We start from the raw sequence: 15,841 nt of genomic DNA on the forward strand, positions 1-15,841 counted from the left end.
AGCTTGAAATTTGAACCACAGTATGTCTGCTACTAAAGTCCAGATGCATTCAACTATGCCTGATTTTATTCCCCTCTACCACTTAATAATTTCTCAATATGCAGTTTTAGAAAGAAAAGTCATTTAAAATTACTCCCTAGTTAAGAATATTAATCAAACAAAACATTAACAATTATTAATAAGTTGACTATTTTAATTAATTCAGAAATCAGTGTGCCACCTAGTATAGTTTGTTTAAAGAAGAAAATACAACCATTATCATCAAAGGACTCACAATTTAAGATGAAAGAAATTTTACAATGTGAAACATTTAAAGAACAGCTCAGATAACCCGTAAAACACTTCTTTGAGGAATATTCACATGTACTAAGACAAGAAAAGGTTTAAACTGGTTAGGAAGGCATGGAAGATTTATCAAAGCACCTGATAAAATACAGTATTGATATTAGAATGTCTAGATATTTAAATATATTGGAAACTATTTTTTAAAAAGAGAATTAAAAGATATATTGGACATTATAAATATCTCAATCAAGCATTTGTATTTGAAAGTTGAATATAGGTTTTGTGCTTTTCAAAAGGTCATTTTCTATTGAATTAATACATCATTTAGGGATAGAAAAGTATTTAGTTTTGTCTTTGACCTCTTTTTGCCATATCTTCTTTAGTTTTCAAAACTATAAAATAAGGCCATGTACATGTCAAATATTACCACACATATAAATACTTACATTCTAAAAATATTGAAGCTGAGAAATCACTATATATGTTGTTGTATAGCAATATAACATATGTGTATTTATATCCTTCAAAACTGTATTTCCTAAATTGTGTTTTGAGAAATCAGTACATATACTGATAGAGGTTAGCAGGTTTTATGTACTAAAAATTCACTAAAAGATTTCAGAGTCAGTAATTCAGGAAAAACTTAATTAAACAAAGTTAAACAAGTGCATTTCTTACATAAATTTAGAGTACTTAACATACAGGTGTGGACTGTGAACTTCCCTGGGAATGTGTCCTATGCAGTTTTTCAAAACATCATCTGAGCATGGATAATATTTTTGTAAGAACTTTTGATATCATAAGGAGTTTAAATGTACCTTGGATCACAGTTTTGAAAAAAATAATTAACTGAAGTAAAGGGTCAGTGTAAAAAAATTCTAAACTTAAGAATATTGATCAAAGTGGTAGTCTTGCATTTCACATAAATTATAAAGTAGTTTATCAAACTACATAAAAGGTCACTATAATGACATAACTTCTGCTGGGACACAAGCCAAATTATTTGAAGATCCTTGGGCTAAGATGGCTAACAGTATAATAATGCCCAAGACAAAACAAACCAGAGTTATGAAATTTCATAATTCTATTCACAGTAATACTTAGAATAGAATTTAATGTAACATATAGAATAAATTTAATCATTCTAATAACCACAATATATCATTCTTTGCAGGCTATGACTACAGTGAAAATGAGGTGCCTGAGGTGAAAAGTTTAAGGAGGTGTCAAAAACTCAATAATCAGAGGAATCATATATATATATATATATATATATATATATATATATATTTTTTTTTTTTGCGGTACGTGGGCCTCTCACTGTTGCGGCCTCTCCCATTGCAGAGCACAGGCTCCAGACGCCCAGGCTCAGCGGCCATGGCTTACGGGCCCAGCCACTCCACGGCATATGGGATCCTCCCAGACCGGGGCACGAACCTGTGTCCCCTGCATCGGCAGGCGGACTCTCAACCACTGCGCCACCAGGGAAGCCCAGGAATCATATTTTAATGAAATATTTTAAAAAGTTAATTTGAAAGTCTATAATGAAGAAAATAGAAAAATTGTAAATAAAAATAGAACTAGCATTACTGAATTTTCCTTTTGCCTTAGGCTCTAGTATGACTGATAATGGTACCGGTTCTTTGCCATAGTTTCCTCCATAGTTTAGGTAAGAATGACCTAAAATAAATTGTTTTAGTTACAGTTTTAAACATAAAACCAGTTTCATGGAAAATAGCATAAAATTGTGTTGGATTCCTCATTGGTGATCTTATTTATTTTTATTATTATAATATATGGGAAGAATGCAAAACAACAATAAAACTCTCTGAAAGTTTTGGGGAAAAACTGACAAATCAACCATGTCCACTGATTTTTAGAATGTTTCCTTCAGTTTCAAAGACTTCTTTCTCAAAGTTATTTGTATGTTTTCAAACCAATATGCATTAGGGAAATATATTTATATTGGGGGGATAAAAATCTACTTATTATCTAGAATCCATCTTTTGTGGCACAAATTATTACAACCTCTTAAGCGGATTTGACAGAACTTTTAGGCTGTTTGGTAGGTAACTAGAGTACATGGAAAATTCCTTCAGCAACATTTGGTAGGTCCCTGGTGGCTTTAAGGAAAAAAAAATCTAGAACTTATCAAGGCAGTCATTTGCAATTTGCCTACTAGAAAAATCTGTTTTGTGCAGATTGTGTATTTATTTGAGCAGTATAACAGATGTAGAGTATATTTTGCCTTGCACTATTTTTCTCTATGTTTAATTGTAACTTACAGCCAGAAAGAAGATGTAAAGTACAATCAAGAAGGGGAGAAAAACACATTCAGAAAAGCAATTTTGATCATAAGCATGTGGTATCTATAGAAACTGTTATGTTGGAAGAGGGTTTGCCATTTCAGTGATCAAGTTAATGAAGGTATCATTTGATCTCTATTTTAACACAGCAATTTCAGTACATATCACACTCTATGCAGCTTAGCTGCTATACTGCTAATTTAGCTTTTCAGAATATTGGAGTCAGAAATTCTTTTATTTCATAGGAAACAAAAGGAATTCTTAATATTTGAGATAAACTCTTTTTTTTTTTTTAATTTAGAAACAAGCTACAGTGTTGTGGAGAGAAATTTTGATGAACAGATTCCTCAGCAAGAGGTATGTGTTCTACCTCTCCCAGGAAAGGCAAGCATAATCCATAAGCCTACCAGACCTGGCTATAATCTGGGGCAATATAAAGGTGTTAAGTTATTTAGAGGAAAGGTTCCTCAGTTCCTGAAAGCTGAGCACCATATGGAATATTACAGTATTTCTTAAACAATCATAAAAAACTAAGGGGGGAAAAAAGAAAGAAAAAAACTACATGGTTCAACTCCAAGTTGTTTTCTAACTGTTATTCATAAACTTCCGTATACCATGAGAACAATTTTCTGGGACTATGGATTAACTAACCCTTTCTTCAATTTGTATGCAAAATTTCCAGAATCTATTACGCATGATAGTCACTGCTGTTTAGAAAAGAAGGATTTCCTATGCCACAGCTCTGTGTTTTCTAGGTAGTGGTACTTGAGGGCCTGAGCCCTGATCTACTACCCATCTTCCCATCCCACTCTGACTATAATAGGGCTAGGTAAAAAGATGATGCTTATTGCATTATTTTATCCTCCCCTTTGGTTTTCCTCATAACAAACACAAAGAATGATTTTTCTAGAATGTTAAATGTGTTTCTGCCTTCAAATTAAACTCCATTATATCAGTCACCTTTACCATTTTCTAGGAAACATTTTGGGGTGAGCTGTAGCTCGACCTGCTATTTCAATATAATTGTGCTATCTATCTAATAAGTTACCTACGGTTATCACTGACTGAAAAAGGAAAAGGATATATTTTCAAGAATACTGAAGGAATACAGTCGGCTTTCTGTAGCCTTGGCTTCTGCATACTTGGATTCAACCAACAACAGATGAAAAAAAATATTCAAAAAAATAAATTCCAGAAGTTACCAAAAGCAAAACTTGAATTTGCCACACCAAGTATTTACATAGCATTTACATTGTATTAAGTAATCTAGAGATGACGTAAAATATATGGGAAAATATGCAATAGGTTATATGCAAATACTACACCATTTTATGCAAGGGACTTGAGCATCTTAGAATTTTGGCATCAGTGGGGTGTTGTAACTAATCCCCCACAGATACTGAGGGACCAACATACTGAGAAGTATATTTTCCCACCCCTGTCTTCATTTCAAAGGGCCACTATAAACTTTTAGAGAGATTTGCATTGTTATATATATTCTTCCTCTAGTTGGCACCTCCCCAAAAGAAGGCATATTCAGCAAGTCATCAAGCTAAAGCATTTACATGAGCACACTGCATGATCTAAATTCAGTAACCCAGGCTACATGTGAATGAGAAACAGAAAAACAAAATAATATGTTTCAAGTTTAAAAGATCCATTAGGCAATATGTCCCAAGTCAGATTTTCAATCCTCCTCGTGCTCTTTCTGTTCCTGCTGTGATTATTTGGTTTTTCCTCTCCCCTTCTCTGTAATATTCAGCTGCTATCTCTTGATTTCCTCTGTTACATCTTCATATGATGGCAAATCTAATGTTCTAGATGTACAAGATAAAACAGAGTTCCTCAATCCTCAGCAAACTCTATGAAATTTTTATTTAACCCCAAGTTGTCTTTAGGAAACTTTATGTAAGATAGCTACCACAAACAAAGGGTACACATTGTCTGGCGGTCTGATTTATTGTTCTGACTATATAATATATCCCTACTGTGCAAAGAAAAAAACTGTTCTCCACTCTTTTCAAAAGAAAATTTCTGGGCACTCTAAATGGCAGACACTGAAATATTTCTAGTCATTATGGACTGAAATTGTAACAATAACAAGAAGAAATAATGAGGACTGAAAATTTAATATATAGAGAAGTATACTTATTGATCTAACCATTTACTGTGCCAGGCACTGTGCTAGGCTATGAAATATAAATTTAATTAAGTCACCCTCAAGGAACTCAGATTTTTAGGGGAAAGACACATACAGAAAGCATGTATTGGTTAGGGTCCTGCTGGAAATAAATGCCACAATCAAAAAAGCAAATGATGAAAGTTTAATGAAGGGACTACTTAAATGAGAATGAGCAGAAGAGAGAATAGGCGAGTGCAGCCAATAAAAAGGAAGCAGCTAACACTGTGTACTGGATGGACTGAATAGAGCGTCAACTTGGAGGGGCAAAACGAAAATACCCATGACATCAGAAAATTATATGGTAAGTAAAATAAGAGAAGTCCTAGGGAATCTTGGAGTCACACAGGATTGGTGGGTGGGGACTGAGGAGGGGCTAGAAACAGATGGGAACAATATCATTGTATGATGGTCCCTACTATCATCCATAATACTTTGTAATAACTTCGCTTTTGTTCAGAAATGAGGTGGTAATACTGCTCAAGACTGTGAGTTGTTTTATGTTAAAACAATAGAACAAATAGTATTTGTACTTTTTAGAATATACAGGGTAGTTATTTAGAGGTTAGATTTTTTTCCTTTGTAATAAACATACCCAAAAGACTAGCTGGAATAGCTTCTCACACAGCTTCCATCTACCAGAGCCTCTGTTGTTCACTTCTCTGAGCAACCCTCTTCTTTTGCCACCCTGAGGGGACTACTTCTTTGGACAATGTTAAGTGATAGCATGGGAAGTGATTTTAGTTTTAGTTAAATAACTAGTAGTTCACCTCTTTCGTTCTCTGATTCTAAAGGCATTACTTAAATAATCTGTTATGGACTGAATGTTCGTGTCCTCCTCAAATTTATAGGTTGAAGTCCTAACTCCAAACGTGACTGTATTTGGAGATGAAGCCTTTAAGGAAGTATGAAAGTTCAAGGAGGTCATAAGGGTAGGGCCCTCATTTGGTAGTATTAGCATATTTTTAAGAAGAGGCACTAGGGAGCTTTACCTTTCTCTCCCTCTCCCTCCACCCCCTTCTCTTTCTCTCTTCACCATGTGAGCACACAGTGAGACAACAGCACCTGCAAACTGAAAAGAGAGCTCTTACTAGGAATCAAATCAGCCGGTACTTTGCCCTTGGACTTTCCAGCCTCCAGAACTGTAAGAAAATAAATTTATGGAGTTTAAGTCACCTAGTCTGTGGTATTTTGTTATGGCAGCCTGAGATAATATAGAACCAAAAAACTCCTTTAATATATTGTCTTACATTCTCGATTATCTTACTAAAAAGGAAAAGATAGGGGGAAAAAAAGAACCAAAACATAAACCCTTAACTAGAATTTGGATAAAAGTCAAATGTGCTCTGATTAGGGGAAGTTTCCTGGAGCAGGTGATACCCTGAATTTCAAAGAATGAAAAAGAGTTTAGTTAAGCCAAGATAAAAAGGAAAATCATTTCATGAACAAGGGTCACATGAAGAAGACATAGAAGTGTGAAAACCGTGTAATGGCTCATAGAAAACAAGAAGGTGATGAAGGAAAAGGCTTGAAACAAAGATGGATGGGAGATGAGGTCATTTGGGGGCAGATCAAGTGGCTAAAGATTCTCTGAAAAATTGTCATATACATAACTAAGGAAAATCCTCCTTTGAAATATCTGGACCTGTGGGAGTGTTTGCTCTTTGCGTGTGCTCTGATCACAGTTGTTTATCTGGAACCAAGAGGGCTCATTAGGAAATACTATCATATAGTTTCTGTTATTAAAGGGTTATCCGAGGTTGACCTATGTCACAATTTTTCTGTTCATTTTATAAAACAGAAAAGCCTTGGCACACAAGAAGGTAAGGTTCAGATTTTTCCTGTGTAGTTATTTCAGGAGACATCAAAAACTCTTTGCAGATTAAAACATGGTATATAGAGAGGAGATATATAGGGAGGAGGTATACAGCAGTAGAAAATAAAGCTTAAATTAATTTAGTCTTAGGCTGGAAAGTTAGCCAAAAGTCTAATCTTGGTTTTTATTTTTAAAAAACAGTCCAGGACGATAATTTCCAATGACTGAATTATTTTAACAAATGAAAACAATACAAAATGTTGTGATAGGTAGTGAATAAACAAAAGTGCCACATACAAAGGTGTTTATCTAGAGGTGTGGTTCCTCCTTCAAGAAATTTGTGTGCTTACCTTCCAGATTAGAAAAAAATTAAATATTTAGTAACATTTTATTTATACTAATAAACACATATTTTCACATTTAAAGATCTCTGGATTCAAGAGTATTAAAATTGTATTAAAATTGATGATGGCTGACCAGGAAACAGTCATAGTGTAGTTGTTATTGCCTCAGCAAGCCTGAAATTAATCATAGCTGTTCATATTGTCCTTACATCAATTGGATTATGTGCATTATTTGTACTGAATGTGTTGTGCTTAATTGCTCCTTAAAATATCCTTAAAAATATGACACTGTGATTCAGCATGGAAAAAAAAAATGTGTGTGAGCAGAATAGTATGGCAACACAGCAGGTTAATATATGACTAAAAAAGAACTCCATGGCAAGATACAAGAAAAGTTCATTAGCAATAGTTGTAGAAAATAAGTTTCGAGTGATTTTTTTTAAAAAGCGTTGTATTACATGTGAATTAGCTATATTTCTTCTTTCTTGATATTACTTAAAATAATGGTGTGTCTTACAGTTGATGATGTCTTAGATGCACTGAAGTACAAGAGAGAGATTTACTTTTTTCCTAAACTGCGTTAATACAAAAAATACTGCCAGCTTTACAATGTCTGGGGCCATGTTTGAAAATTTTAAAATGGATCTTACCCTATGCAATGCAGTTGGTCTTAAGAAATAACAGAAAAATATCCAAACCTATTTTTACATTGTAATACAATTCTGGAGCTGCTAAAATAAACATGAATTTAGCAATGATTTTAAAATCAGAGGACTAGTTAAATGGTCTGGTTATGCCATAGAGATGAGCAATGCTTAGAGAAAATAAAATAGTGAAAATTAAGAAACAGTACAAAGAATGAAATTACACTTTAACACATGAGTCAACTGATCCTTTTCTTGGTAGACTGATCACCTATACTTGCATTGATTTATGATTATATCTCAGCAATGTGGAATCATAGGATCTAGCCTGAGTAGGTAAATGTCACATGGTTTTTCACTATCTCTACTTTCTCTCATTACAAATCTTAGTTAAAACAGGTATATACACTACCAAATGTAAAATAGATAGCTAGTGGGAAGCAGCGGCATAGCACAGGGAGATCAGCTCGGTGCTTTGTGACCACCTAGAGGGGTGGTATAGGGAGGGTGGGAGGGAGATGCAAGAGGGAGGAGATATGGGTATATATGTATATGTATAGCTGATTCACTTTGTTATAAAGCAGAAACTAACATACCATTGTGAAGCAATTATACTTCAATAAAGATGTTAAAAAAAAAAACAAAACAGGTAGAAGAGAGAGTCTGTTACCAATATAAAAAAGTGAATACTGGGTCTTCCCACAAATATCCGCTATAAATTCTGGATCGATCCTTATGCAAATAAGAGTTACATACTCTGAACAAAATAGATTAAACAAGTACCTAAGGGCTCTGGAATTTTTAAAAATAAAGGTAGTCAAATATTGAAAGTAAGTCAAAATTTGGAGTAACAAAAATATTGAAGTGAATTCCCCAGTTTTATTTTTGTTTCCCTGAGGGTGGCCATAGTTATGGCTGTGATGGCAGTGTAGGAGGGGCACAGTTCTGGAAAAAGAGTCTAAATCTATCTTGCTTGAGAAATCAAGGAAAGGAAGTCAGGGCATTTACAGCTCGCTGGTGATTGAGAGGAAAATCCTAAAAAGGAGAGACCCCCAAAAGAGGAAGAAGTCCACGTATAGACTCAGTCCAGCTCTGCATGGGGAAAACTGAAAGCAGCTTTCAGCTAAGGCTGAAAGCACTGAACTGAGATCTGAACTGCTATAGGTCAATGTATGTCATTTTAAAGTTTGAGTCTAAGCAATTTAATTGCCCAATAAAACAAAAACACACATACTTTGAGGGGCAATATTGAGAATTCATGGTCTATATAATATATAAAATGTTCAGGATAAAATTGACATCCTTAACATATGGGAAGCAAGATCATATTACTCAGTTTTAAGAATAGGTAATAAAGTGGCACCAGTCTTGAGATGACCTAGATATGGAATTATCAGAGGATGGTATAAATATATTTAGAGGTCAGGTAAAGTAAAATATGCTCATTAAAAAATAGATAGGAATATTAGAAGAGAAGCAGAAAATATCAAAAACAACCCAATGCAATATCTAAAGTAAATTTTGGAACTGAAAAATACAGCTTTTAAAATAAGAAATCCACTAGTTTTACTTATTAGTGAAAGGTATATAATAGAAGAAAAAGTAAAATTGAAGGCAGATATATATAAATCAGCCACTTGGAAGAAGAGATAAAAGACTGCAAGATGTACAAAGCTTCAAAGACCTGAAGGTTAATATAAAAAGTTCTCCTCTCTTGAAAGGAGAAGAGAGAGAGACTAGAGATGACAAGACATTTGAAGAAACAGAGGCAGGAAACGATCCACATGTGATGAAACACATAAATTCAGACTTAAGAAACTTATTAAAACCCAAATAAGATAAATTTGAAAAAATTCACACCTAGGCACATAAAGTCAAATGCTGAAAACTAAGATGAAGAGAAAAATTTTGTGAAACATAAAAATGCCCAGAGAAAAAATTACATATTAAATATAGGGAAAATACAATTGAAACTGTTCCAGACTTCTAAACAAAAAACATGAAGAATAGAAGACAATAGAAAGCCTTTTAAAGGACTGAAAGGAAAACAAAACAAACAAAAAAAGAAAAACAAAGGTCAACAAAGAATTCTATGTTCAGTGAAAATATCCCCCAAGAATAAAGGTTTGGAGGCATTTTTCATATAAAGGAAAAACTAAGGGAATTTGCCACCACCAGACCCATACAGAAATACAGGCTAAAATAAATTCTTTAGGTTGAAGGAAAATGATAGCAGAGGACACATTCAAGAGTGAATGAAGAGCATTAGAAATGGTAAACATGTGGGTAAGTAAAGCTATATTTGCTCCTAGTTTATTTAAACACATATATTTGAATAAAAAAGTTTTAACCTATCGTTTGGAGTTGATCATGTATGAAGGTATAATACGTATGCAAACAGCAAGATAAAGAGAAGCAAGGGAGTGTTAAATGGGCCTAGGTTGAAATGAGTCTACATTTAAGTGATAAACCATTATCCTAAGTAGGCTGTGAAAAAAATAAAGATGGGTATTGTTATTTTTATAATAATCAATAAAAAAATGTCAAGAGGAATAGCTAAGCTGCCAAAAAAATTAAAAAGGAATAATTCAGAAGAAGATGAAGGAGGAAATAGAAGAAGAAAAATCAAAGAAACCAAACAGAAAAAAAATAATAAATTTCTAGGCTTAAATTGAACAAACAATAATTATGTTAAATGATAATGAGCTAAACACTCCAACTGAAAGTCAGAGATTATGAGAAAGGAATAAATACACAACTACCTATCTGTTGTCTACAAGAAACACATTTTAAATATAGTTAAACAGACAGGTTCAAAGTGCAAATAGTAAGCATAAGAAGGCAGGAATGAACTATAATAATATAAGATAAAATATACTTGAAGATAAAAAGTATTACCAAAGATAAAGAGGCACATTTCAGAATCACAAAGGGGGTCAATTCATCAGGAAGATATAACAATAATAAATGTTTATATTTCCTATAAAATAGTCTCAAAATCCATTAATCAAATTTGACAAAATTAAAGGGAGAAATAAAGAACTATTAAATCACAGATTTTGATACCCGTCTCTCAGCAACTGATAGAACAATTAGTCAAAAAATATATTAGAAAAGATGTAAAGCATTTGAGCACCATTCTTTTTTTTTTTTTTTTTTTTTTGCGTTACGCGGGCCTCTCACTGTTGTGGCCTCTCCCATTGTGGAGCACAGGCTCCGGACGCACAGGCTCAGTGGCCATGGCTCACGGGCCCAGCCGCTCCATGGCATGTGGGATCTTCCTGGACCGGGGCATGAACACGTGTCCCCTGCATCGGCAGGCGGACTCTCAACCACTGCGCCACCAGGGAAGCCCTGAGCACCATTCTTAATAAACACTTGACCTAACTGATATTTATAAAATATCATATGCAAAACTATAGATACACATTTCTTTTCAAGTACACAAATATGCTCACCAATATAGATCACGTGCTCTTCTATACAACAAGTTTCAATTAATTTTAAATGACTGACATCATACAAAGTATGTTGTCAGATCACATGGCATTATATTAGGAATAAATAACAATAAGATATTTAGGAAACCATGAAATATTTGTAAATTAAACCATATAATTCTAAATAATCTATTGGTCATCTATCAGACACAAATGTAGAAAATATTTCAAAAATCTATGATAATTTTATTACACAATACAGGTGACCCTCAAACAACTCAGGGGGTTAGGGGTGCCAACCCTCCATGTAGTCGAAATTCTGCATAGAATTTAGAGCCAGTCCTTCCTATACTCAGTTCCTCCCTATCCATGGTTCCCCATCTGCAGATTCAACCAACCTCTGCTCATGCAGTACAGCAGTATTTACAACTGAAAAAAGTTTGTAAGTAGAACTGTACAGTTCAATCCTCTGTTGTTCAAGGGTTAACTGTACATCAGAGTTTGTAGGATACAGATAAAATAGTGCTTAAAAGGAATATTTTAGCTTTAAGTTTTTTTTTTAAGAAAAAATGTCTAAAAACAACCACCTAATGTTTTACCTCAAGAATCTAGAAAAAGAAGAGCAAAGTAAGTTGTAAGTCAGTCCAAGGCAAGTAGAAGGAAAGAAATAATAAAAATAAGAGTCGAAACAAGTCAGTTAGAAGACAAACAATAAACAAAATTAACTGGTTAAAAGCTGGTTCTTTGAAAACAGTCAATATATTAGATAAACAACTAGCTGGACCAATCAATAAAAATCAGAGAACACAAATCACCAACCAATATCAGGAATGAAAGAAGGATTGTCACTAAAGGTCCTATAGACCGCTAAAGATCCTAAAGGGTCATAAAAGAATATTATGAACAACTTTATACCAACAAAGTAGCAATTCATATGACATGGACAATTCCTTCAAAGACACAGGCTCGAGCTAACAGAAATCACTAAAGTAGTAATAAATACCCTGAATAGCTACCTCTGTGTCTACTAGTGAAATTTAGTTCAAAGCTAAAAACCTTCCCACAAAACAAACAGAAACAAACAAACAAAAAACCCCTCTAAACTCATGATTTCACTGGCAAATTGTATAAAATACTTAAGGAAGAAATAATACTATACAAACAAAAAAGTGTTTTACACAAACTCTTCCAGAGAATAGAAAGGCAGAGGAATATTTTCCAATGAATTTTATAAGAACAGCATTACCAAAAGCAAAGAACTTATAATTAAATAAATCTGTAGATCACCAATATCTTTTATAAACATAGACACAAGTATCCATAATAAAGAATTAGCAAATCAAATACAGAAGTACATATGTATATTTAAAAAAAGATAATGACCAAGTGGGATCTATCCCAGGAATGCAAATATTAGGCCAATTTGTAAATCAATCTAATTTATCATAATAATAGAATAAAAGATAAGTCTTCTAATCAATTTAACAGATGCAGCAGTAAAAACCTTTTTTAAAAATGCATTAAAATATCTCTCAGAAAAGTAGTAATTAATATAACTTACTACTTTGATAAAAAAGAATTTTTAAAAAATACACAGGCACAGAAACACAGTCATAGAGTTACTATAGTAACACCATTTTGAACTCAAATACTAACAATAGAGATAGAACACTGGAAATACACTCACCTTGTCTCATAGCTTTTCTTTGTGAACTATGTTATGTTAGTCTACTCAGAAGCTAACAATTCAACTAACAAATACTTATACCTCTGTGTATTCTTGACTTAAAATACCCACACTCTACTTCCTTTTCCTCACCTGTAAAAAGATAATAATAATAAAAATAAATTTTAAAAATTAAAAAAATACTCATCTCATGGAGTTTTTGTAGGATGAAATGAGTTAAGTGAGAGGTTTAGAATAGTACCTGACATATAGTGTTTTATGTGTTATTTATTATTAAAAATATAATATCTTATGAAACTGCTAATTATTTTTGTATCACAGAATATGGATAAGAATCCCACATATTATGTTTTAGTAAGATTGTTGACATTTTACTGGCTCCAAACCGTTGTTATTTTGTGGGGATTTTTCTTCACTCATATTGATTTCATTTAAAATGACGACTTTTATTTATTGTAATATGAGGATCTCCTGAATAAAACTTCAGTGTCACCACTTCCCATATTCATAATATTTACATTTAGTTGGTTATAATTTGTCTGAGCTGTAACAAACATTTTGTGGAGCCCAATATCATAGTAGTCATTCTTTCAACAATGACTGACAGAGAAGATTTCATAATGGCAACAGACCAATGTTGAATACAAAAACATATTAATGAATTTTCATTTTATTCATCAAAACATGAATTTTTAGATAACAGTAGAGTATTGATCAGTTATACGAAGTGCTTACTCACATCATACAACAAGTATATAATGTAAGGATTGTTTTCTGCATTTTGTAGATGAAAAGATATAAGGTAGGGAAAATTGAATAATGTGTCTGGGGCCTAATGAGTTTGAGAGGGAAATGGATTCAAACTCAGATCTGCTTGATTCCAAGTACATTAATATGTTGTGTCTCATAGTAATGTGTCAGACATATTACTTAGAAACACCGTGACCAAAACGCGTTGCCTGTGCAGGACCCCTGCAATAACTGCATTCCCCAGGTGCCTGAGTCACATAGTCTGAGAACTGGTGTTTTACACCATTGAGCACTGCATGCTTTATCTGACCATACATTATCCATCACAGCTCTATAATAACACACATGGCTCTCACTTCACTGGCTTCCTGCACACTGGTAAAAGTGATCCCTGAAAGCCTGTTTACCTCTTATTCATTTGAGAAAACCAGAATATTTCCCCCTTCTGAGCTATGCTTACTATTTTCTGTTTCCTCACAACAGTTTTCATAACATATATTGTAATGCCCCAGTTCATTAAGTCTATTGCTTGGAAACTGCATCCTAGCAGCAGGTGCATACCTCACCATTGATTATTTCCCTCCCTCTACTTCTCTGTGATTTATTCCAGTCATGCTTGTCTTTAACTAAGATTTTTAAAAATTATTCAAAAAATTTTCTCCTCTCTAGACACATCCTGACAATCAGAGATGCACATTTACTCCCTCTAGCTGACAGAATGCAGTACATGCTTGAAACATGCGACCTTTTTTTTTTCTTTTCAAATTAGAAGTACATTATTTTACTTATAAAAGCAATTCAAGCAACTAATAGAAAAAAATTTAAACTAGAAAACATAATCCCCTCCACTTCTTACCCTCACCTCCACAATGTGCCCATTTAAAATTGGAGAAATACGACCAAATTTCTATCTCAGAGTTTATATTTATTTCACTAACACACACCATGAATGAGAGTGCCAGATTCTACACATATTTGATTGTATTTGTCAGGGTTCAAACAGGAAAACTGAAAACTCTAAATTCGAAACAGGAAATTTGTGACAGACAATGGAAGAATTCAGAAACCAAATGGGATGGTTAGGTAATCTTGAGATTAGTAACAGCAAAAGTCACTGCTATCACTCCCCAGATGGGACTGATAGCATACCAAGTGTGGAGTGGCGGGAGGAATACATTCGGAATGATGGCCTTGGTGGGAGGAATGTTTCTTTAATGTCACCGACATTGTTTAGAATTGCTAGCACATGGTTATATAAAAAAACAGACTGACCTTTAGTTGGTTTCAATCCGGCTTTTAAATTTTCTTCACACAATGTAGCCCCTGATTTTCTGCAACCAGTTATACTGCTGCTGCCATGTTGCCCATTGGGTATGACATGCTGGAGACATGATGGGTGGAAGAGATGTTACCAGAATTAGGAAGCTGGAATTATCACCTGGAATTATGTAGAGACAAGGAGGCAGTGTCACTCAGTGAAGTTACTGCTGTAAGGAGAGACAGGGGGAAGAAATAACCTGAGTCTCCTACCCATTCATTCCTTTGACAAATTCATCTGGAAGGCAACTGACATGGGTATCTTAGAGTCAGTACCCTTACAACGAAGAATGAAGAGAAGAAAGAAAAGGAGTGGATTTAAGAGCAAATAGGCAAATAACTAGCACACTTCAAATACGAGATATTACCCAGCCACTCCAGCACGGAAGTAAATATTGTTTTCCTTTGATTTGTAGCTCATTCAAACAATTTAAAATGTTCATTGGTCATTTGTTGTTTTTCTTTTTTTCTGGAGTGTCTGCTTATATTATTTCTGAATTTTGTGGGGAAATGTTTGTGGAATATTTTGAACTTTTTTGGTAGAATTTCCTTATCTACTTTATCCACTTCTTAATAACTCTTTGTCATATATATGTAACAGTTTCCCCCATTTTACCTTTAAACTCTGTCATTTCCATTCAGAAGTTTTAACTTTTATCTTGTCATGTATGTCAGTCTTTGCTATTATGTCATTCTTTGAAAGGTCTTCTGCACCCCAATAGTATAAAAACTGTCTTCTTATATTCTTTTTGTACTTTAATGGCTTCATTGTTCCTGCTTAATTCTTTAGTCCTTCTGAAATTGATTTGGGGACAGTGTCAGTTAAAGTTTAAAATCAATGTTTTCTTCAAGTAAGTATCTAATTTTCCCAACAGTATTTATTAACTTATCCTTTCTTCACTTATTTGAAATGATACCATTGACATACTTAAATTATATTTTAAATGTTAAAGGTTAATAAACTTAACCTGCTAATTTCCTTCATTTTATAAAGGTAGTAGCATTAATCTTTGGAGAATTAAAAATAATTCCAAATAAGCCAACATGTCTTTGATATATTAATAATAATGTTA

The sequence above is a fragment of the Mesoplodon densirostris genome, chromosome 8, assembly GCF_025265405.1.
Source record: "Mesoplodon densirostris isolate mMesDen1 chromosome 8, mMesDen1 primary haplotype, whole genome shotgun sequence".
NCBI classification, from domain to species: domain Eukaryota; kingdom Metazoa; phylum Chordata; class Mammalia; order Artiodactyla; family Ziphiidae; genus Mesoplodon; species Mesoplodon densirostris.